Raw genomic sequence first — 23,749 nt, forward strand, 5'->3', positions numbered from 1 at the left:
AATTTTGAGTATCTTAACATTTTCAAACCTACATTACTGATATTACTTTGTAAAGCAAGCTTAGAATAATACAAAGGTGATTATATCTTTTTTATAATACCACAAATTGCCTCCTCAGCTGAAGTCCTATATCTGCCTTTAGAAACCAAACTTACTTTGAATTCTATGAGTTTCTTCAGGTTTATTCAGCCCAAAGTGGTCAGTCCTACTTTCCGATTCCAAGTGAAGAAAACCAGGAAGTTTGAAGAGACCACTGGTTGTAATTGCTCCATGGTAGCCACATCACGTAGCTACTGTGCACTGGATGCCCAAAGGATGCTTGTCCACTTGTAATGAATTCTTTGCTGGTCCTTGCTGCATTTCTTTTAGGTCATGATCAAATATTCAGTCCCTACATCTAAAACATGACCCCAATGTTTCTGGTTTGACCAAAAGTAGTTTCTACCATGTCCACATTTTGTGGATATGTGCCCCTAAATGCAAACTTTAGTGTCAAACACTGAAATAACAGTTTTGCACATTTCTCAGGAGAGTTTGGAGTCCTTCCTGCCAGCAGACTTCAGTTAGCATCAACTTTGTCTAATGAAGATATTCTAATAGCATTGAAAGACAAAAGAGATGGGGTCAGGTTCTCCATTCTTCACTCTCAGAAATCTCTTTGGCTCTTATGTAAATTTTCCTACCTCTTCCCTAAACATGCACTCTGCCTATCAAAAGGTATTGTGGGGAGCTGTTTTAATTTAGCTACAAGTATCATTACACATAGTTATTATCTTCCCTAACATGTGAACGTGTCTTAAAATTACTTTGCACTTTGTGTTTGCTCTCTGGAAGGAAATGGGCAAAAGACATGAACAGAAATCTCACAGAGGAAGACATAGACATGGCCAACAAGCACATGAGAAAATGCTCTGCATCACTTGCCATCAGGGAGATATAAATCAAAACCACAATGAGATACCACCTCACACCAGTGAGAATGGGGAAAATTAACAAGACAGGAAACAACAAATGTTAGAGAGGATATGGAGAAAGGGGAACCCTCTGCACTGTTGGTGGGAATGTGAACTGGTGCAGCCACTCTGGAAAACTGTGTGGAGGTTCCTCAAAGAGTTAAAAATAGACCTGCCCTACGACCCAGCAATTGCACTGTTGGGGATTTACCCCAAAGATACAAATGCAGTGAAACGCCGGGATACCTGCACCCCAATGTTTCTAGTAGCAATGTCCACAATGGCCAAGCTGTGGAAGGAGCCTCGGTGTCCATCGGAAGATGAATGGATAAAGAAGATGTGGTCTATGTATACAATGGAATATTACTCAGCCATTAGAAATGACAAATACCCACCCTTTGCTTCAACGTTGATGTACCTGGAGGGTATTATTGCTGAGTGAAGGTACCACGTTCAAGGCCTGAACGTGGCCTTGAACCACGTTCAAGAGCCTGGCCAGTGTACAGCAGGTGCTCAACAAATAACATTTGGTGAATTGATGCAAAGGAAAGGAAATAGGACCCAGAACCAAGATGGTTAGATTGAAACACAAGCAAAAACACTCTCCATAGACTTTGGCACGTTGCTTACTTTCTGAGCTATTTTCCCTACACTGTCAAAGAAACAGGGCAAGCACCAGTAATTCTTTTAGTTGGGCATCAAAGAGAATCAGATGATGGGGCCCTGGGGTGGCTCAGTGGCTACCAGGTCCTGGTTTCAGCTCCGGTCACAGTCTCAGGTCATAAGATGAAGCCCGGCCTCAGGCTCCATGCTGGGCATGCAGCCTGCTTAACACTCTGTCCCTCTGCCCAGCCCTCACACTCCCTAAATGGATGGATGATAGATAATAGATAGATAGATAGATAGATAGATAGATAGATAGATAGATAGATGATAGGTAATGGATAGATAGATAATAGATGATAGATAGACAGATGATAGGTAAAAAATAAGATCTTTTTTTACAAAATCTTTTAAAGAGAATCAGATGAAACAGAAACAGCAGTGCTTCTCAACTGTGGGCTTTATACCACATCTACTCGTTAATCAATTTTGTTTTGACGTTTTAAGTCATATAAAAGGAAAAGTTGCTAGTGTTTAATATACGAACTGTATGTACTTAAGACACGGCCTGTCTTAAATAACAAGGCATCTGGCTGAAACCTCTTTTATCTTAACACTCTAGGCAAAAGTTGTACCAAAGAATTAACCACTCCAAAGAATTAGAACAGAGATATTTTGTGAAGAATAAAACTTACGAATGATAAGAAACAAAACAAAAAAACCAAAGTTGTACTCTGATATTACCTAGATCGTTAACTTAGCATATATGGTCTCCTTAAGACCATATTAGATCTTGGGTATGAGGGTTGCTATGAAATTGGTGTGATATACATCTCAGTTTAAAGTCACTCAACTGGGCAACCTGGGTGGCTCAGCGGTTTAGCGCCGCCTTCAGCCCAGGGTGTAATCCTGGAGTCCCAGGATCGAGTCCCACATCAGGCTCCCTGCATGGAGCCTGCTTCTCCCTCTGCCTGTGTATCTGCCTCTCTCTCCCTCTCTCTCTCTTATGAATAAGTAAATAAATACATAATAAATAAATAAATAAATAAATAAATAAATAATAAAGTCACTCAACTAAGCAATTTGCCGAGAATGGAATGGAGGCTCAGAGAAGCTTTCTTTCAGAAAGGCAAATGAAGCTAATGTCTTTGTATAGCAGAAGGGAAAAATGTGATTGTTAAGTTAGGTGTCTGTTGCTGGCCGAAGCACATCATATCTATACTTTCTCTCCATCAACAACAGCCTTGTGAATCAGAAGGATAATTTTCTACTTCATTTAAGGGAAGGTAAGAAACTGGGTACCTGGAACTTAGTGAGAAAACTAAGTAGTGAAGAAGCTGAAGACAAAAGACTGTAACAATAAGGAAGTTAAATTTTGTAGTAGTAGTAAGTGACTACTTAGTGAAGCCATTAAAAATCTCAGTACGGTGGAAAAACCCCAAAAAAGTCTTTGATCAAGTTGAGGATGAGCAGTTTCTTTCCAGATTAGAAAGAGATTGGAGCTGAAGTTGACTTGACAACAGCTAAGGATCATTAACAAAGGTACAGAAATGTCTTTGAGTTTAATCCTGCTTCAATTTGTCATTTACTTTAAAAGTAATAATTGTAAAAAAAAAAAAAGTAATAATTGTATTTCATCATTCTGTCCAATGTTTATGCTTTACTATGTTAGTAAGATTACATGTTAATGCATTAATATTAAAGTGTACACCCCTACAACATAATTGAGGCACTACCCAGCACTTTGTGGTAACGTATTTGATTGAAAAGCATCCAGAATAAACGAGCTAACTTTTGATGACTGGTCTTTCAAACGCATAATGGATCCTGTGAAGAGGCAGCTAATGTCATGCAGATTAAAGGTGGAAAGAATTCTAAACTCTATCAGAGATTTATGTTTGCAATGTGAATTTTTTTTCCTGTTTATCATATAAATATTGTTACAGGCAGGAAAACAAACACATAAATAATACATACTTTATTTTTAAAAAATTGATATCTGGATAATTGTTTAGGTTTCTGTAGCAAGCCCATATTTTTGAAACGTATATTTATCTGCTTAGTATATTTTGTGTTCCTGATAAAAACTGCATTTTGTTTTGCATTTGAACACTGAATTATCAGACCTTGGTTTGTGACCATTAGTAATTCTGGGTTGTGTTGACTTAATGGAATCAAAGTATGTGGCATTACTGAGGGATTAATGGCCAGCTAAGACAAGCCATGGTATAATGATCCACAGGAATTATTTTACCAAGGTTATTATTGCTTTCTAGTGCTGAAATTCAGAGTAAGAAAGGTGAAATAAAACAAGACGGTTTCAATTATTACAGACACAACAAGAGATTATTTCTAGGAAATGAATGAGACAGATAAGTCCATTTGAATGATAAATAATATTCTCAGTGCTCCTTTTATGTGAAAATTTTGTAGCATCAGTTCTTCCCACACCAAAGTATTTACTTCACTAATTCTCTGGAGAAATATGAGTTGAAATAAAGGAACTAAAGTACTTAACTCAAGTATTGTGATACTTGAGGAATTGGTCAAGTCATACTTCTGTACTAAATAGACCTTCCATACAAACACATCTTTTAATATAGTACACATGAGAAAAAATAATTATTTTGTTTTTATTTATTTTTTATTTTATTTATTATTTTCCCTAAATCTGTGTCTCATAGGTACTTAAATGTAGTGTTAGAGATTCAATAATGACATTTAATATCCCAAAATATCGAATGAACATCACATTTTTGGCTTTGTTGGAACTATTTGGGATGACCCAAACATCCATTTGCTTGTGATTGGAATTCAGTCAATTTAGTGTGGAAATAGTGGTTAACTTTCAAGAATAGTTTTATTCATAGATATTGAGGAATGATTTGTAACCTATTTGTCATGGTTTGGGTGATGAAATCTTCCACACCATAGCTCAGGTCAAGGGGAATAATAAAAAGATCTCTGGTTGGTGCCTGCTCAGCTTCACCAGACAATTGAAATGTAGGCCATAAGCTGGAGAAAAGGCACATGTGATTCTCTGGGTCCCAGCAAGTCTACAATCAACCAGCAAGGAAAATGTAGGGAAGCAGAATTTTCCCTGGAGTGCACAGGCAGCAGATTTGGTTTACAGTAAGATCCTTTTAGGGGGGAAACTGGCCTGTGTAACCACCTGTCATCTCCTTTTAACGACATGTGTGCTAGTTTTCAACAGCTTTAAGCCCAAGAGTAAGAGCTTGCAAAGTTTGTTTTTTTTTTTTCAGTCATTTAAAATACATACTTAAATAAATATTGTATACTTAAATATAGATGTATATATGTATGTACATGTATGTATTATATATTTTTAGATAAATGTGCATATATACATATGCATATATATTTCCAACTCCGACGAGAGTGGCATAAATTTACAAAGAGATTTTCACCGTGGTTCTACATTAGTGGAGGAATCCATCTTATTACTATCAAAGAAAGAGTTAATGGAATCTTTTCCTGCAAAGTTTTTTAAAGTAACTTATACGTCAGAGGTGAGAAATCAGACAATCAGAGGCTATCCCAAGCAAGACTATGTCACCTTTGATATCTTGATGAACAGTGCTTATCTTCTCCTTCGTTTTTATCTTCCTATCTCATGTATCTTTTCTTTTTTTTCTCTAAAGATTTATTTATTTGAGACAGAGAGAGAGAGAGAGAGAGCAGGGGGGAGGGCAGAGGAAGAGGGAGAGTCCCAAGCAAACTCCACCCTGAGGACAGGGCCCGAAATCATGATTCCAGCCAAAACCAAGAGTCAAAGCCCAACTCATGTCTCTTTTCTATAAGCCTACCATAAAAATAAGAACTTCAATGCACTCTTCTATACTATGCTATGTGACGATGTGCTGGGGCTCTGCAAATCCTGTGTTCCCTTTGCCCTCTGCCTCCCTATTGGTTTCCACCAATCATGGCTACTAAAGAAATACTAGAAGACATGTCCTTCCTGCTCTCTTCCTGTTCTTATCACTGTTGTTTTAGCAATGACCCTCCAGCCTGGGATGGACAACTGGTCTCTCGGTTTCCTGCTTTATTTCAGCATTCTTAGAACTAACTTGAATGGTTCACTTTTAGAGATATAGGTACCAGCAGCACATGAGAGATCCTCCCAGAACCTGATGGGTAGCAGCCACCCCTACTTTCCCCTACTTTCCTCTGCCTCCCCTGGCTCCGGTCCTGAGTTTCAGCTTCTGGGGCCATAAAGATAGGATTTTGTGAGAGACAAGATGTAGGGGAGAGATGCAATCAGACAAGCTTAAGAGTCTGGTCTGGAGAATTGGTGGCTTCCTGCAGTCATTCCTTCTTTGTTACTTCAGTGTCACTCTTTGGTTTTTCATTTCTCTGATGCCTGTATAACTAACCACCTCCTCATGTTAAATTCTCATTGTTGAAATGCCCAACATGTTTCTGTTTTCCTGGCTGGACCCTTACTTATAAACCAGTTACCTAGAAAACCATTTTCTTTCAGTGCCTCAAAGAATCAGATGAACCAGCTTTAACCACGTAGACTTAATTAGATTCCTCAAATATGTAGGCACAAGATATTAGGAAAATTATGAGGCAGAAAATCCAGGGATGGCTGTCTAGGAACTATCTCCTTATTTGATCACTGAGTTCCAGCCACATTGGTCATATTGCAGTTTCTCAGATGCTTCAACCTTCCCTGGGTTCAGAGTCCCCACACATGCTGTTCCCTTTGCCTTCCAGATTCTTTCATTCCTTGTACTCTTCCTGACATTAACCTGATTCATATCTATCCCTTTTTCTAATTTAAAGTCATTTATCATTTCCTTAGGAGGGCCTTCCCAAGCCCTCCAGAGGAAGTCAGAAGACATGTTCCTAGCATCCTGTACTTCTTAAAAGAGTAGAATTTAAAGAAATCATTGAGTAATTACTTGCTAAGGACAAGAATGTAAGTTCAACAGGGCAGAAACCAGATGTGTAGAATATTGTCTATTTTATAACTATTTCTCTGGTTCTTTTAACTACAGAAGAGTTAAGTAACAATAAGGATACAAAAGATACAAATTATTGGACACCAGTAGTGTGCTGGGCCTTGTATTAAACATGTTCCTTGTATTACTTCATTAAGCTATCCCAACAGCCTCAAAATATGAATATTATTACCACAGTGAACAGAGAAGGAGCCTAAGGCATAGAAATGTTAAGTGGCTCGAACAAGACAGTACAGCTAACCAGTGACAGAGCCAGAGTTCCAGGCACTCTTACTCCAGAGCTTGTACCTGGAATACATGATGAATGAAAGAACAAAGCTGATTGTTTAATTGCAAAGACAAAGCTTATGCTTAGCAGAGAGGCAACACAGGTTAAGTTGAAAAGCAAAACAAAACAAAACAGTGTAGATTTTCTGTGATACCAGAACACAGAGAAAGGGCCGATCCCCAAGGCAGGGATAATGAGAAATTTTCACAGAGTGGTTGGGAAAGCAGCTAGACCTTGAAGGTAGGGCTGTACTAGATAAGGAGAAAGAAGAAAGGCGGGCCTCTAAGGCAGAATAAACAGCCCAAGAAAGTGTCCTTCAACTCCTTCACCTTCAGATAATTTTTCAAAGCAAAGAAAACTATTGGAAAAATTATAAGATGTATTTTTTTTTTAGGATGGGGACTGTAAAGACTCATTTCCCAGCAGCCAAAAATAAGTACAGTTACCAATTTCTTATAAAGCATGTATAATTCAAAAAGGGCAATCACAAAGAACACTGAAACACAGGGAGATAAGCCAAGGTGTAGATGGGCAAGTGGCACACTGCATCAGAGGGCACCAGAACATGACGCCTACTATTGGCCACTGCAGATAGAGTGGAACAGAGCCACAAAAAAACTGGCAGAGTAGCATTTGTCCTGCAGAGCCAGGCAGGAAATCTGTGTTCCAAAATTGACACTGAGCTGGAACTCAGCATTCTCTGGATAAAGCCAAGAATAAAAAGAAGGATGCAGGATTCAATCAACAAAATCTTCAAAGCCAGAACCCAAAGAAGTCACTTACAGAAATGGGTCAGGAAGTGGAGAGAGTACTATTAGCGAAGCATAGATAAAGGCAAGCTTACAGAAATGACTTATAGAATGGAATGGCTTACAGAAAATGGGAAAGGATAAGGATTAACTAATTAAATTAATTAAATTAAAGGTAAAGATTCCTGGATTCAGGTTGATTTTTTTTTTTAACTTCACTTAGGAGTAATAGTAAGTTCAAAATTAACATGTTCCTTTTTTTGTGGGCTCAGGCTCACATAAACCGAGTTGGATTTCTCTCCATGCAATCCACTTTGATTCTGATACTTATTATCCCTTTGCAAATAATAAAATTGGCCTACCATGGGAAAGGATATGTTATCTATTTTTGCCTGGTTTTGTCTTCTTTATTCTAAGAGTTTTACTATTTCATATTGTTAAATTCTGAGAATTCTATTTTGATATTCTGTTAAAAGTACTCCCAGACACTGACATATGAAATAAATGAATTGAATGAAATAAATACATTGATGTATACAGTTTTGCAAAACTGAAATTATACACTATATGTTGTATTCAAAGCCCTCCTTTTTCTACTCAGCAATATGTTTAGACTTCTCTCTATAACAATAAATATAGTTATTCATCACTTACCCTATATTTTCTTTTTTTAAAAAAAGGTTTTTATTTATTTATTCATGAGAGACTCAGAGAGAGAGGCAGAGACACAGGCAGAGGAAGAAACAGGCTCCCTTCTGGGAGCCCAATGTGGGACTCAGTCCTGGGACTCCAGGATCATGCCCTGAGCCAAAGGCAGATGCTTAACCACTGAGCCACCCAAGGCATCCTTATGAGACATTTTCAAAATGGGATATTGAAGTCCAGAGTAAAACAACTAGTCAAAACTCCAAAAACAGATGATTTAGAAAAAGAACTCATTAAACATCAATTTTTATGTAACACAACACAAAAGAACTTACAACCAATATGGGTCTTGATCAGTAGGTACTTACTGCATAAGATAAACAAAAACCCACAGGAATTGCAAAGCCTAGAAATGATAAAGTCCTAACAACCTTCTTTTTTTTTTTTTAATAACTTTTGGATATTTTTTTTTTAATTTTTTTAATTTATTTATGATAGTCACAGAGAGACAGAGAGGAGGCAGAGACAGAAACAGGCTCCATGCACCGGGAGCCCGACGTGGGATTCGATCCCGGGTCTCCAGGATCGCGCCCTGGGCCAAAGGCAAGCGCCAAACCACTGCGCCACCCAGGGATCCCCCTAACAATCTTCTTAAAGTAATTTGTAGTCTACGAGCAGTTGTGTAGAAATGATTTGATTTTTTTCAAAACAATCCAATGAATTAGCTAAGTCAGTTACTTGATTAATGATTAATGTTGATAAATGTCTCCCATTCTACTGTATCATCTCCACCTGCATAAAAAATTTCACTTCATTCCTCTGCTCTTTACTCACAAGAAATCATATTAACCAGTGGTTCAGAACTTGCTGTCTCCACTTCCTCATTCAAATAGTCTTCAGTACATATTCCAACCTTATTACTCTATTGACTTCCACTTTTCTAAATCCAACAGAGATTCTTCTGTCTTCATCTTTCTAAACCTTCCAACAGCATTTTATATACATTAGTACCTCCTAAAAACTTGCTCTTCTTTTGGCTTCCATGGAACTGCGTTCTCCTCAGTTTCCTTCACAATTACTAGCTGCTTTTTCTTATTTTCTTTTGCCAAATTCTACCCAAATTCTTAGTGTTTATGTGCCTTGGGAACTTTTCCTGAGCCACCTTCTCTATATTTTTGCCTTAGTTACTTCATCTAATCCAATGGTTTTAAAAGTTACCCATATTCTGATGACTACCAAAGTTGTGTTTCTAGCCCTAATCCATCCCCCCCTCAAGCTCCAGACTCATATTCCCAACTGCCTACTGGACAACTCTATTTGAATGCCTAATAGAACTTCAAACTCAACAAATCTAAAATAATACTCCCCTTCCCAACAACAACAATCACAGCAGCAAAGTCTAGGTATTTCTCTCATCTTCATTGTATGAGTAAATTTTATCACCACTTATCCCATTGCTCAAGCCAACACTGTGGAATACTCTTAGGTACTTCCTTTTCCATCACCCTCTCATACCTAGTCTCTCCAAGTCTTGGGGAAATTCTAAGTCCTTAATAGTTTTCAGATTTGTCCAACTAATTCTATACCCACTGCGAGCACTCCATTTCAAGAAGTGTTTGAAGGTCAGACTGAAGATTCTCCACTTATAAGCTGTGTGATCTTGGGTAAGTTACTTAAATTCTCTGTGCCTCAATTTCCTCATCTGTAAAATGGTCTACCTAATCAAATCAATAGGGTTGTGAAAAGTAATCAGTCAACATATATAAACAATTAACAACAGAAAATGGAGTTTTTAGGTCATGATCAGAGCTCTTGTTTTATCTTAAGTTGAAAGAAATCAACACTCCTCTGAAAAATATCAACACCCCTCTGAAAAAAATCAACACCCCTCTGAAGAACTTGACAGAATCCAGAGTCTACACAGAATGTCATCTATATGCTTAGGATACAACTCCCCCATAAGTACTTTATACACAAAGAAAGAGAAAAATATGAACCAAATTCAAAAGGGAAGATAATTGGGGCTCTTTGGTTAGCATCTGACTCTTGATTTCAGCTCAGGAAGTGATCTCAGGGTCATGAGTTTGAGCCCCTGTTTGGCTCCATGCTCAGTAGGGAATCGGCCTGAAGATTCTCTTCCTCTGCCCTTCTCCCGTCTTGCACACACATGCACACACACTCTCTCTCAAATAAACAAATAAATCTTTTTTAAAAAAGATTCTCTCTTTCCCTCTCTCTCTGTCCCTCCCCCCAAGCCTCCTTCCAAAAAAAATAAAGAAAGAAAGAATAGACGATCAATGGAGACAAACCCTAAAATGATCCAGATGTTCAAATTAACAGACAAGGATTTCAAGGAGCTATTATAGCTATATATAATATTACAAAAAACAATATATACATAATGTAAAAAAGCAGGAAAATTTGGCAGAGAAACATAAACCATAACAAAGAACCAAGGGAAATTATAGAACTGAAAAATACAAAACTGAAATTAAACAAAAATTCACTGGATGATGTTAACTGACTAGAGATAACAAAAGAAAGTAAATTTGAAGAGAGATCAATAGCTTATCCAACTCAAATAACAGAAAACATTGAAAAAAATTTACAGACTTAAGGACCTATGGGATATCAGTAAGTCTCATAAAATGTCATCAGAGTCCCACAAGGAAAGAAGAAAGAGACTGGCAAACTCATTGAATAAGTCATTTAAATTTGTGCATTTCAAATATGTATGTTTTATGACAAAGGAAAAAAAGAATAAAAAATACAGATTCCTAGTTAATTATACTCATGTTGTCATGTTTAGGAGTAAAGTGTGCTGATACCTGTACTCTGAAATACATCCAAAAAATGAGATGGCCTGATAGAGGAATGATTAGAGGGATACATATACAACAAAACAAGAACAGGAAAAGGTTAATTCTAGAATCTTGGTGGTAGGACTGTAGTGTGAAACTTTAAAGTTTTCTGGATTTTCGGACAGCCCAAGTGGCTCAGAAGTTTAGCGCGGGCTTCAGCCCAGGGCGTGATCCTGGAGACCTGGGATCGAGTCCCATGTCGGGCTCCGTGCATGGAGCCTGCTTCTCCCTCTGCCTGTGTGTCTGCCTCTCTCTCCATGTCTCCCATGAATAAATAAATAAAGACCTTAAAAAAATAAAGTTTTCTGGATTTTTATAATAAAATGATGAAAAATTATAAATTAAGTAATATATTTTCAGTGGGGTTTTTTTTGTCTAAAACTTAGAGAAAATATTATTTATGACACAAAGTGCTTACAAGAGTATAAATGCTATAGATGCATTATTATTATTTGGACCACTGTTATCCTTCCTGAACAACTATAATAATCTCTTAGCTAATCTTTTTTTTTTAAGATTTTATTTATTTATTCATGAGAGATACACAGAGAGAGAGGCAGAGACATAGGAAGAGGGAGGAGAAACAGGCTCCATGCAGGGAGCCCAACGCAGGACTTGATCCTGAGACTCTGGGATCATGCCCTGAGCCAAAGGCAGACACTCAACCGCTGAGCCACCCAAACATTCTCTCTTAGCTAATCTATCTTCACTTTCTCCCTCTCTGATTTTTTCTCCATTCAGTAGTCAGAATGACATCGTAAAAATGTAAACCTGGGCACATTGATTTCCTTGCTTAAAATTCATTCATGGCTTCTCTTGCTCTTTGAATAAAATTCAGTCTCCTTAGAGGCTTCAAGGTCTACTCCCATGGAGCACATGTTACCTGACCTACCAAACCTTTTCCCGTGGGCAGACTTTGCACTTGCTGTCCCGTCTGCCTGTGATGTTTTCCCCTCAGCTTCTGAGCAGCCCAGCAATTCTCATTCTTTAGCACCATCTCATCATCCTTTTTTATTTCCTTCATAGCACTCAGCACAATTTGTGATTATTTTGTTTTTCATTTATTTGCTTACTGTCTGTCTTCCCAGCTAGAGCTTCATAGATTTCTCATTCTTGCTCACTGCTGCTTCTGTGGGGCCTGAAGTGGGCTCTAATTAGACATTAAGTATTTTGTCTAATACCTCAAAGTTACTAAACTGCAGAGCTGGCATTAAACTCCAGTTATTCTGTGAGAAACTAGACTGTGTGATTCTATTCCCCTGAACTCTCTCATCTAGTAAGGAAAAGACCACATACAGAGTTAGAGTAACAATTGGTTCCAAGCTTCAGAAAAATCCCCTCCACTTCATTCTCCTCATATCTTTTCCCTTGAGAATCCATGTGCATCATCAATAAGCATGTATCATGCCTCTGATCTCCCACATAAAGTCTACCACTAAATACTGTGTTATTTTGCTTCATGAATATCTCTATTCTCTCGTTATCCCAGCCCAGTCTACCTCTGTCCTTTGTCAAGACTACCATGACCAAATTGGTCCCCCTTTCTCCAATCTTGCCTTTTCTCTATGCTGCAGGCAAGATAATCCTGTGAAACAGAAATCTAATCATATGGTTTCCCCACTCCAAATCCTACAACAGGATGAAGTCCAATCTCATTTTATTTAGGCTGTATTGCATTACATAGCTTTTGCTGTGCTTTTTATAACCCCCAGAATTCTGACTCAGTTTGTCCCTTAACTGGCTCCCAACAAAGTAAATAGTTTCTAGGATCGATGGCAGCTTTGAGATGACTGGCAGAGAGCATTGTGTGATCAACAATTCAATCATTAAAAAAAGATTCCTAGAAGAGCTGTTTCGGGGTCTTCCCTGTTACAAAGAAAAGAAAGACAGGGGAAAAGAAAGAAAGAAAAAGAAAGAAAAAAAGAAAGAAAGAAAGAAAGAAAGAAAGAAAGAAAGAAAGAAAGAAAGAAAGAAAGAAAGAGAAAAAAAAAAGAAAGGAAGGAAGAAAGAAAGAGAAAAAGAAAGAAAGAAAAAGAAGGAAAGAAAAAAAAAGGACAGTAATCATAATTCATGTAGATTCTAGTGCCTGGTTCTTAAGAATATGTATTAGTCTCTTGTCACTATTGTGTTCCCAGATGACAAAAATTTCTCTAGAATTACAAGCTATGGCAATTCCCAAAATTTCATTAAATGTACAGTAATCACCTGATGATGTCTTCAAGGACTGAGTTAATGAAAACAAAGTCTGTTATGGAAAAACATAGATTTAATATTTACTTTCCAGGTAAAGATACCACAAACAAACTACAATCCCCTCTAATGTTTGCGTAACTATCAGGCTTCTGAAATTATACTTGTTCATTTGTAAAATTTTACAGGTGTAGCAACAAGTTCTGCTCAAGGGACTATTTAATAGATAGTGACTCTCATCCAAGGGTATAAGAAAGGCAGGCGTTTTAAAGTTGCCTTTAATGTCCAGAGTACAGGAAAACACCAAGAGGAAAAATACCATTAATATTTCAACTACTTTTCTGCCACATTTATTTTATCTATAGGTGAACATCCTGAGTGTTACAGGAACACTTGTCAGATAGCATATTTTCCTGACTGCATCATGTGATGTGGTATGACTCAGGGTACAACTTGCTGCCATTGAGAAGTGAGAGACAGAGCAATGACCAGTTGAGGACACAGACCACTTGTTTCCTGGAGCATGCATGCCTCGTGCTTGCTGACCACGAGCAAGAGGGGAGAGCTGGGACTGGTAAGAGCTCTATCAGCCTGGGTCACATTTACTTGATACCCGTGGTAGAGAATGTCATGTCCACTGGTCAAATCTAATCCCCAGTGTGCTTGATCTGGTACTGGACGTTTTAGCCAGCCCTGCCCAAAGAATTTCCCCTACTGGGCTTCTGTGGTTATGCTATTAGAGAAGAGACTCTAAACCAGCAGTGAACAGATAACTGATCATATTTCAAATGAATTATAACTGAACTCCAGGTAAACAGAGTTTGGCAAAAAACAAAACAAAACAAAACAAAAAACCAAAAAAAACCAAAACCAGTGAACCCATTTAACAAACTCTCTTCTTCCTTTCCATATCTCTTCCTCTTGCTTTACGACTGAGACTTTCACATCCTCTCTTTTGTGCCTTCCCCTCCCCTCCTCCAGTCCTACCCTCTATTCCTGACTATCAGCCTACATTATTGCATATGCAGGTTTAGGGAAATTCTCAACATTGTGGAATCTCCATTTCCTCAACCACAGAGTGGAGATGATAATATCGTGTCGCAATGAATTTGTGCTGTAGAGTGATTACCACAGTGCTTAGCTAAATGGCACAGAGATCAAGTTTTCCCTTAAGCCAGTGCTTCTTCATTGAAGACTGCCCCCAGTCCCGACTTACAGCTGGAGATTGCAGCTGAATGCATAAGGACACAGTCACTGAGCACCGGCCATATATTTGCATTGGAAGAAGGAGGGAGAAATCTAAGAATAAAAAAGAATGCACAAAGACATTCTAAATGTGGTACTGCAGATGATGAGGCTGATTCACCCTTGACACATTTCATTTTGCAGGCTGAGATTACAATAACAAGTGTGTACTGAGTTTCATGCTAAAACCTTATTCATGAACCCGCCATGCTGCCATAATGATAGAAGACTAGACTTGTTCCAAATAGAGGAGTGAGCTACAGCCAACTTTTGATTGATGAAGGACAGCTGATCTGATTTGGAGCTCCTCTGGGGCTCCTGCAAGGCCACATTTCTGTCACATGCACCATTTTAATGTCAGCTTTCCTGCTTGGAGGCTGAGCCTGGAAAGGAGCCATAAATTACTTTCAATCATGCATATGCCGAAGCTGGCTAGAGGAGATGGGATGTCAACCCGCCTTTTTTTGGGGGGAGCAAGGGAGGCCAGATGTAACCCAAAACATCCCAAGAAACCATCTGAATCATCATCTTTTGCTTGTCTCCTCACTGCTCTTCCTGTTTTCTGTGTATCCTCAGATTATAGCTGAGAAACTGGCAGTGCGGGAAAGAGGTTGGGGCTTGGATGCAATCAAGGTGGCAAGGCTAATAAGTGTAATTAAACTTCTACACAGCCCCTGATTCATTCAATCAGGCATTTCATAAGCATCTATTGTATCTCCACATCTCCAGAAAGCACTACATTCAAACCCATTCTAAGAAACTTTCTTTTGTTGGAATAATTCCCAACCATGGCTCTGTCTAAATTTCCTGTAGGATTTTTTTTTGGGGGGGGTAGGGGGATACATATTCCTGGACCCAACTCTCCAAAGATCTGATTCAGCATTTCTAGAGAGTTCTCAGCATCTGTGTTCAGATATGCAGCAAATTTCCCCTTAACATTTTCCTCTCATGAATGTTTTTCTCCAGCCATACTCTCTCTGGTCACAATCTTTGTCTATTCATAGTAATAAATTCAGCTGATCAGATCAACTAAATCAGGACTTCTCTTTGCCCACACACACAAAAAATACCATCTATTGGATAAATACATACAAACTCTGATTAGGTTGCTCAAAATATACTACATAACAAGAACCAGCCCTTGTGCTGCCTCTACTGGTTTAACAATGGTCTTCTGGAAGCAATAGTCTTTACATAGAACAAACTAAAGGAGATTTTCAGACCAAGGTAAGGTGGTGCTTTCGGGAAGATTTCCAGTCAGGCAGTTTAGCTGACACTTAATCTGACCCAAAGTAAAGCTGGCCCTACCCCTATACCAGGCTCTCAAGATTCAGAAAGGGTGGGGGGTGCGCAGATTTCTTCCTTCCTCTCTTTAGAAGTAGGAGCCTAGGATATGGGCCTGTATTTAAGCATAGAAACCTGAATCCTAGGACAGAACTTGACCTCAGGAGACCCTAGAGAATCTGAAAAACAGATCAGCAACTCCCACATAATCAGGAGTTGGCAGAGAGTGTTGGATAAGTTTAGAAAGATGATTAGTTCGTGCTTGACTTAAATGTTCTGTCTAATTTTCATTATATAGTTGACATATTTTAAGTTTGAGATTATCCGTGCCAGTTTTTTTTTCCTTAATCTGGAGTTGGATGGATTACGTTGTCTAAAACATGAAATTCTTTATTATCTGATTCTGGAATATACTACTGAGGAAAAAAGATCTATGTGATCTTGAGCCCAAGAGGTCTAAGCAAGCTGTGAATTTAAGCCTTCCATGAACAAAATATTTGAAGGTGATATTTTTTTCAAAGGCACTTCCACTCCTGTGAATCCAGAACCACTAGAGATGTTGAGTTTAATATGCAGAGGATGATCAATAAATAATAGCAGAATTTGATTCTTTAATTCTGATTGAAAAGAAATAGATGAAAGAGAAACACAAAATGGCATAGGCACTCAGATAGATTTCAAGAGTTAGAAAGTAATAACCGAAACAAATGCCTGTTAGACTAATTGAGTTAGAACTTAAGTGAGTTGGGAAGAATGGAACAAGTTATTTTTGGTTTTCTCCTACCACTCCACCCTCCCCCAGTCATCACAAGCAATGGAATAACCTGATTCAGTAAATAAGCTTTGCATCACTGGCATATAACACAGTTTTGGTTAATGCATAACTGGCTAGATAATAAAATCAGAATACTGGCATTTAAAAAACCCAACTGCTTTTGGAAAGTAACCTGAGGGCATCTTTCATGAGCCCACGCATATACTTTAAACTTCATCTGTTCCTCATTTGACTGTGATATGATGGCGTTACGTGGCTTAGGTATGTCCTAGGTTGTAACATGGAGTTGGTCACTCAGACTACAGAGCTTGGAATCAGGGTTCATGGGACAAAGCTCATTTCAAATATCTGGCATTCTCTGAATGTCAGAATAATTAGGGATTAAATGAGAGAAAATGTGAGGCACAGAAAAGGGAAAGAAAAGTTTGAGGTCACAAATACAAGATACCAAATTTTATTTCTTATACTTATTTCTCTTGTTGCCTCTTTTCATCTTCCTCCTTGACTCTTCTGTTTCTTGTATACATATGCCCCCATCTGTATACATATTTATATACATACACAAACACATGCATTCCTGTATTTATTTTCTTCCTTCATTAAAGTGCTACTTACGTGGGAAGAGCATGAAACTGATAAAGTGACAAAATCACATTTCGTGGCAGAAAGACTATAGCTGGGGCACATTTATTAGTTGGAGATCAGAAATAAGTAGGGAGAGAAAGCATGCGAGTAGTGAGGGAAAGTCTTCCAGGCCACACTTAGCCAAGAATTATTATTTTTTCCTTCTTAAATCCAAGTGCTCTATAAAACCATTCTCACGATGAAGCTGCAGAAGATGCTTTAACAAAGGAGGGAAGAAAACACATTACAAGCATTTCCAATGAACTGGTTAACAGAATATATAACATTGGAGGGGCTTCTCATGTCTAAAATTTCATGCATTGGCTTGGGTCCATAAAAGTGAAAACAGGAGAACAAATGACTAGGGTGATCATAAAACAGCTAACTATGTTTGTGAAGTCAGAAAGTCTGAGCTTTAAACACTTGCAGACTGAAAATCAAAAGCTCTGTAGCTCTGTGTATGCTTTCATTCTAAACAGTGACCAGTTTGACCAGAGCCAGCATGGAACAGAATGTGATATGGAAACAGATGAAGCCCAAGTAGAAAAATGAAAACATGAGAAATCTCTAGACCAAGGGAGAATACTTCCTAGCAAGGAGAGGCTAGTGGTCAGAACCAGACCTGTGGCTTGCCCTCCTGAACTTGCTAGTTCACATATTCAGGTATTAGTGTCCTCTCTTACTTCTGGGAGAATCTACCTTCAGTCTTGTGACATCCACATCTTCCAGAAGCTTCTCAAAGAACATAGGCCTGAGCTGGTTGCAGGCTCTTGCAGCATGGTGGCAATCTGATATTCTGGAGACCCAGCTGAGTTGAGCAGTTAAGCTTATCAGGTATATTTCTTTTTATAACATTTCCTGAGCAAAGTTAAATTTTGTTTACATAGTTTCCTCTGAACTAGGCTATGATGTTTTGGGGAAAAACCACTGTGGCCAGTGGTTTTTCATATATCCCCAGGGGATATATGTGGTCATTCATATATCCCCAGTGCACATAGTAGATGTTCAAAAATATTTATTGAATGAATAAATGAATAGATCAACCTGCCTCCCCTTTTTTTTTCATTTTTATTCAACCTGCCCCTTAACACAGAAGTGGCCTCACAATAAATTGTTCATGGTCATGTGTTCATTCTAAATATATTTTCTGTGTGTTCAGCTATTGTACTAACTAACTAGGGGTAAAATAAGTAAATGAAAGGCCATGCATGCCCTCCAAAACTCACCTCTCAAGGGGAAGACAAGGATATCATGGGCAGAAAGAAGAGGACAAGCTCAAAAGACAGTGAGGAGACCAAATCCATAGGTCTTTGTGTCTGTTTCTCACTTGGAGGGAATAAATGCATGATAAGAAAATTAGAAGAGCTCAGATTAGAGAGATAGATATGCGAATATCTAATCTAAGAGGGAAGGCCAGAGTACCTGGGTAGTTCAGTGGTTGAGCATCTGCCTTTGTCTCAGGTCCTGATCCCAGGGTCCTGGGACTGAGTCCCGCATCTGGTTTCATGCAGGAAGCCTGCCTCTCCCTCTGCCTATGTCTCTGCCTCTCTCTCTGTGTGTCTCTCATGAATACATAAATAAATTAATAAATAAATAAATTAATTAATTTTTTAAATGAGAAGGAAGGCCATTTGAAAGAAAGGAGGTAGCTAATGCAGTGAAAACCCTGGAGGTCCTTCCTCCTCCTCCAAAATGAGCCCTAAAATACAAGACAGTGTAGGTAATAAGTACACCTCCAACTACCGTGAGTCCTCTGCATCTTAAAGCACCCTAGCCCATTTTTGGCAACTCTGAGAAATCGAATGTCTACTTTGATATACTTTCTTCCCACTGACCCTAGTCCCATCCATGAAAACCATATGGAACAGGTTAAATTCCTCTTCTATATGACAGCCCTTCAAAGGCATGCCCTCCTTTTCTTTCAGCCAAGGTTCATACAATATGATTTCCAGACTTTTCACCATTTTTGTCATTCTCATGCTTTTAGAATTGGAAAATGGAAACTCCAAGAGAATTTAAAAGATAAGAAATCTAAAAATACGGTTGGCAGGACTGGTGGGTGGAGGCAGGCATAATGGAAGAGGAAAAATTAATCACCTTCATGTTAAGAACTAAATCAAGCCTGGGGCGCCTGGATAAGTGCAGTGAGTTGAGCATCTGACCCCTGGTTTTGGCTCAGGTGGTGATCTCAGGGTCACAATCTCAGGGTCATGAGATCAAGGCCGGTACAGGGCTCTGCGCTCAGTGCTGAGTCCGCTTGAGATTCTCTTTCTCCTCCCTCTGCCCCTCCTGCCCATGCTCTCTCTAAAAAATAAATAAATGAATCCTTAAATTAAAAAGAACTAAATAAGGCCCTTTTAATACAAACTCAAGTTCCACATGATCTGCACCTAATTCTTTGGTATCTTATTATCCTTGTCCGGTTCATTTCCCATTTACTTTCTTATAGCATTCTCTTTTGTGAGGTCAGTCATCCTGTCATTAAAATATATTAATTCTGTTTTCCTTTTCCTATTCTTCTATATACTAAAATATTTATTAAAATAATGTTTACTGGCAGTGGGGTGATGTAAGTGTTCCATAGTCTTTTAGAAATAAAATATACTTAAAAGTGAGGCCATAGGCAATGATGAGCTGGCTTTATCTTTGGACATCTTAAGTCCTTCAAACATTTCCTTTGTAGCAAATTGTAAAGAAAAAAAATGTGAACATTTTACTATGTCACATGGCTATAGTTATTTATATACATTGAAGGTAAAGGAAGGAAGAGGTATAAACTCAATTTTTTGTTACATAAATAATTAGTCTAATAGTTTATAAAATAAGGAAAGATACTTCTGCTCAATCAAGGAAGAAACAGTTTCTTCTAAACATTAAGGATCTATTCAGAAATCATCTCTTCCAACTGGACTTTCATCTGATTTCCAACATTTCAAATCACATATCTCTTAAGTAATATATTCCATTTTCATTGATTGGATAGCTTCGAAAGAGTTTCTTTCACTCTTCCCCTTTTCTCCATAAAATCATTCACCTTGCAATGCAGCTTTCACCTCATCTTGTCACTCTTTATGCTTATGTTTTATAGATGAGAACCCCAAATTTCAGAATCAAAAGCTACAGTGTCCAAACGAACATTATTTTCCCCTCCTTGAAGTCTTGTTCTACATGTAAACACCTTGAGAAAGAGCTAAGGAAAAAAAAAGGACTTTATTCATTATCAATATTTTAGGATCTTTTTTTTTTTTTCCTATAGGGAGCTTTAGTCTCACCATGCACCACAACTCATTCCTTCCCTCTTCAAGCAAAACCTAACATAAACAAGACAAATCCAAAAGATAGGCTCGTCATTTCCTGCAGCTCCTGTAGCCTCTAGCAGTGTAGTCTATCACTGAACAACAGAGTCAAACCTCTGACTGATTATGATATCGTAACTGCTTAAAATTCCATCCCATGAGTTTGTGTATAGCAAAGACGAGGTCGTCTATTTGCTTAATGAAACAATCCTGGACACGCATACTGTATGCCACCCTAGTGCATATAGTACATTTTAAGAATATAATGTGCAATTGAACTTGCTTCAAAAAGGAAATTTTACTCCCACTCCCATCCTGACACATCTTTCAACATATTATCCCTCTATATTATAAAATAATATATCAGCTAATATCTAGCATTATGCATCTAGTGTAGGCTTTATAACTTTCAGTTGGCTTGTGCATTTTATTATATACTTTCTTCTCTATGGTACGAGACCAGCTTTGTTTTTATGGTATTAAAAAAAAAGCTACTGTCAAAAATTATATAAGGAAATGGTTTCCTTGACAACCATAACCACAGCAAGTTGTTTGAACCTCTTCCTCATTGTATGGATTACTTGGTTACTAAAATACTTCAAAACATTTTGAAGCATTCAGGTACTAAATACCTGAATTTGTAGAATAAGCTGGAAGCAGAACAGGTGATAAACTATCCAAACAGTTGTAAAGTGTTAAACACTAATCATTTTCAAGTCTTATAGTTCAGTCTCATGACATAGTCTTTAAAAGGGCAAATGCCGAACGCTTGATACTTGAGATCCAAAATAAATGACTAACCTATAGACACAAATTGTTTTTTTTAATAAAGAGTAGCTAGAAATGCCAAAGAAGTGAAAAATATTGCTTATCATAGAAAGCGGCATTTTGGTTTTATTAATTCACAAATAGGTTCCAAATGCTAATTCCATAATAGGAAAGAGATCAGTCTCATGGTTATCATAGAACAGCCAAAATGGATCAAAAATGCTCCTAAAAATATATCTCTTGACAAAATTAGACACAAAATGTGGAGTATCAATAAAATGGTTACTGAAAAATTGCAGAGGAAGGGGCACCTAGATGGCTCAGTCAGTTAAGTATCTGCTTTTGGCTCAGGTCATGATCTCAGGATCCTGGGATCGAGCCCTGCTTCAGGCTCCCTGCTCAGTGGGGAGTCTTATTCTCCTCTCCTTCTGCCCCTCTCTTGCTTGTGCTCTCTCTGTCAAATAAATAATAAAATCTTTTTTAAAAATTTGCAGGGACACCTGGGTGGCTCAGTAATTGAGTGTCTGCCTTCAGCTCAGGACGTGATCCTGAGCCCTGGAATAGAGTCCCACATCAGGCCTGCTTCTCCATCTGCCTGTGTCTCTGCCTCTCTCTCTGTGTCTCTCATGAATAAATAAATAAAAATAAAAATAAATCTTAAAAAATTGCAATGGTAAAGAAAATGTCTAAAGCTTAAAGACTCACAGGATCTCTATCTCTGAGAGCCCCTCAAAAATATTTTCCCAACTATCAGTTTCTCATGGATAACATGGAAATATACAGCTTTAATGGATTATAAAAACACTAGAAATAAAAAGAGGATGTTGTGTACAATGTGATTACATCCCAAGATAAAATTACTAACAAGATCATATAATTCCCACACTGTTAGAACATGGTATAATAAAAAACAGTGTTATCCCTGCTAAAGGAAACATTATTAATTTGGGGATGTCTTCAGGCTGGCTGATAATAAAGTAATTGGAGTGAAATAAATTACATAAATAATCACATTATGTTCATAAGTGTTTATTAAGAAAGAATTGTGTAAAAATATGGGCCTGGAAATTTAATTAAGGAAAGTAGTGGAAACTCTATGAGGAGTTAGAGCTCTGGGTCATTGGATTGGTTGAGCAGCAGATAGAGAAGACAGAGTTTCACTTAAAAGCTCTGAGTCTGTGAATTTAGATATGAATTAAGGTTGGGGGGTGGAGGTGGCAGGAAGGCAGACAGGAAGGAAGAAAAGGATGGATGGAGGAAAGGAAGGAAGGAAAGAAGGAAGGAAGGAAGGTAGGAAGGATGGAAGGAAAGAAAGAAAGAAAAAGAAAGGAAGAAAGAAGAAAGAAGAAAGAAAGAAAGAAAGAAAGAAAGAAAGAAAGAAAGAAAGAAAGAAAGAAAGAAAGAAAGGAAGAAAGAAAATACAAAGATCTGCTCAAAACATAGGCCAAGCTGCTCCATCTTGGGGACATTCAACAGTAGTCTGAGAACCAAAGAAAAAGTCAAAAAGTAAGTTAAGCAGAGATCCCAGGTATCATTCTTAGGTGGATTTTGGAACAGTGCCAAAATGGAGCCAAAGAGATGTATCTGAAGTTTAGTCATAAAAGGATCTCAGTTCTCCATGGACCCAGACTCCAAAAGAGCTTAGCTTTTTTTGCATACTTAAATTCTTACCATACTGTTCTATCGATGCAGAATGTTGGGGCTCTTCCACTCATCCATGTGTTGGAACACAACCAAACTTGACAGGAGAGTTTTGGCACTGCCAGGACCATTCCTTGGCCCATCCCCAAATAAAGGGCCTCTCTTCAGGTGGCATCCATGTTTGAATTCTCAACATTTGCCTGAGGAATTCTATTCCATGGGTTCTAGACATAATAGGCCACATAGCAGAATGAATTCCAGGAAGTAGTTGTCGGGGAGAATCTCATCAAACTCATTGCTTCCAGTACTTCAAAGGCTTATTGGGAAACATCAATATGGAGAATTGCCTGAAGGATAGAAAACATGGACATTCCTCGGCATGCTTTATAATCTATTCTTGGAATGATTCAAGCCAGTAGAGATCATCATATCTAGCCTGCCTCATTTAGTTCTTCCTATTTTCTGAGAGGACTTTTATTTATTTTTGTAAAATATATACATTTATTATTTTGTAACTTATTATTTTGTAAAATACATATATTTATTATTTTATAATATATATTTATTATTTTATATAAATTTATTATTTTGTAATATCTGCAGTTCACTTTTTTTTAAGATTTTATTTATTTGACAGAGAGAGAGCACAAGTAGGCAGAGCAGCAGCAGAGGGGGAGTAAGAAGCAGGCTCTCCACTGAGCAGAGAGCCCAACATGGGGATCGATCCCAGGACCCTGGGACCATGACCTGAGCCAAAGGCAGACACTTAACCAACTGAGCCACCCAGGCACCCCTACTTCACTTTGTTTTGTAAAAACTATAAGATAGGATTTTTTGTTGAATTGAGCTATGAAGTTAC

At 38.0% G+C, this 23,749-nt stretch overlaps 1 long non-coding RNA gene across 3 annotated transcripts in view; it reads right to left on the reverse strand.

Moving 5' to 3' along the window:
* The window catches only part of LOC121474546, a 122,805-nt gene that overhangs the window by 66,645 nt on the left and 32,411 nt on the right, over nucleotides 1–23,749 (reverse strand). For 2 of the 3 annotated variants that reach the window (XR_005983429.1, XR_005983428.1), the window contains one exon: nucleotides 22,921–23,237. The exons of the other annotated variant lie outside the window; for it this stretch is intronic. This is a non-coding gene — a long non-coding RNA (uncharacterized LOC121474546). The remainder of the gene's footprint in view (nucleotides 1–22,920; nucleotides 23,238–23,749) is intronic. 3 annotated transcript variants of the gene reach the window in all.

The sequence above is a fragment of the Vulpes lagopus genome, chromosome 1 (assembly GCF_018345385.1).
Source record: "Vulpes lagopus strain Blue_001 chromosome 1, ASM1834538v1, whole genome shotgun sequence".
In the NCBI taxonomy this organism is placed as follows: Eukaryota; Metazoa; Chordata; class Mammalia; order Carnivora; family Canidae; genus Vulpes; species Vulpes lagopus.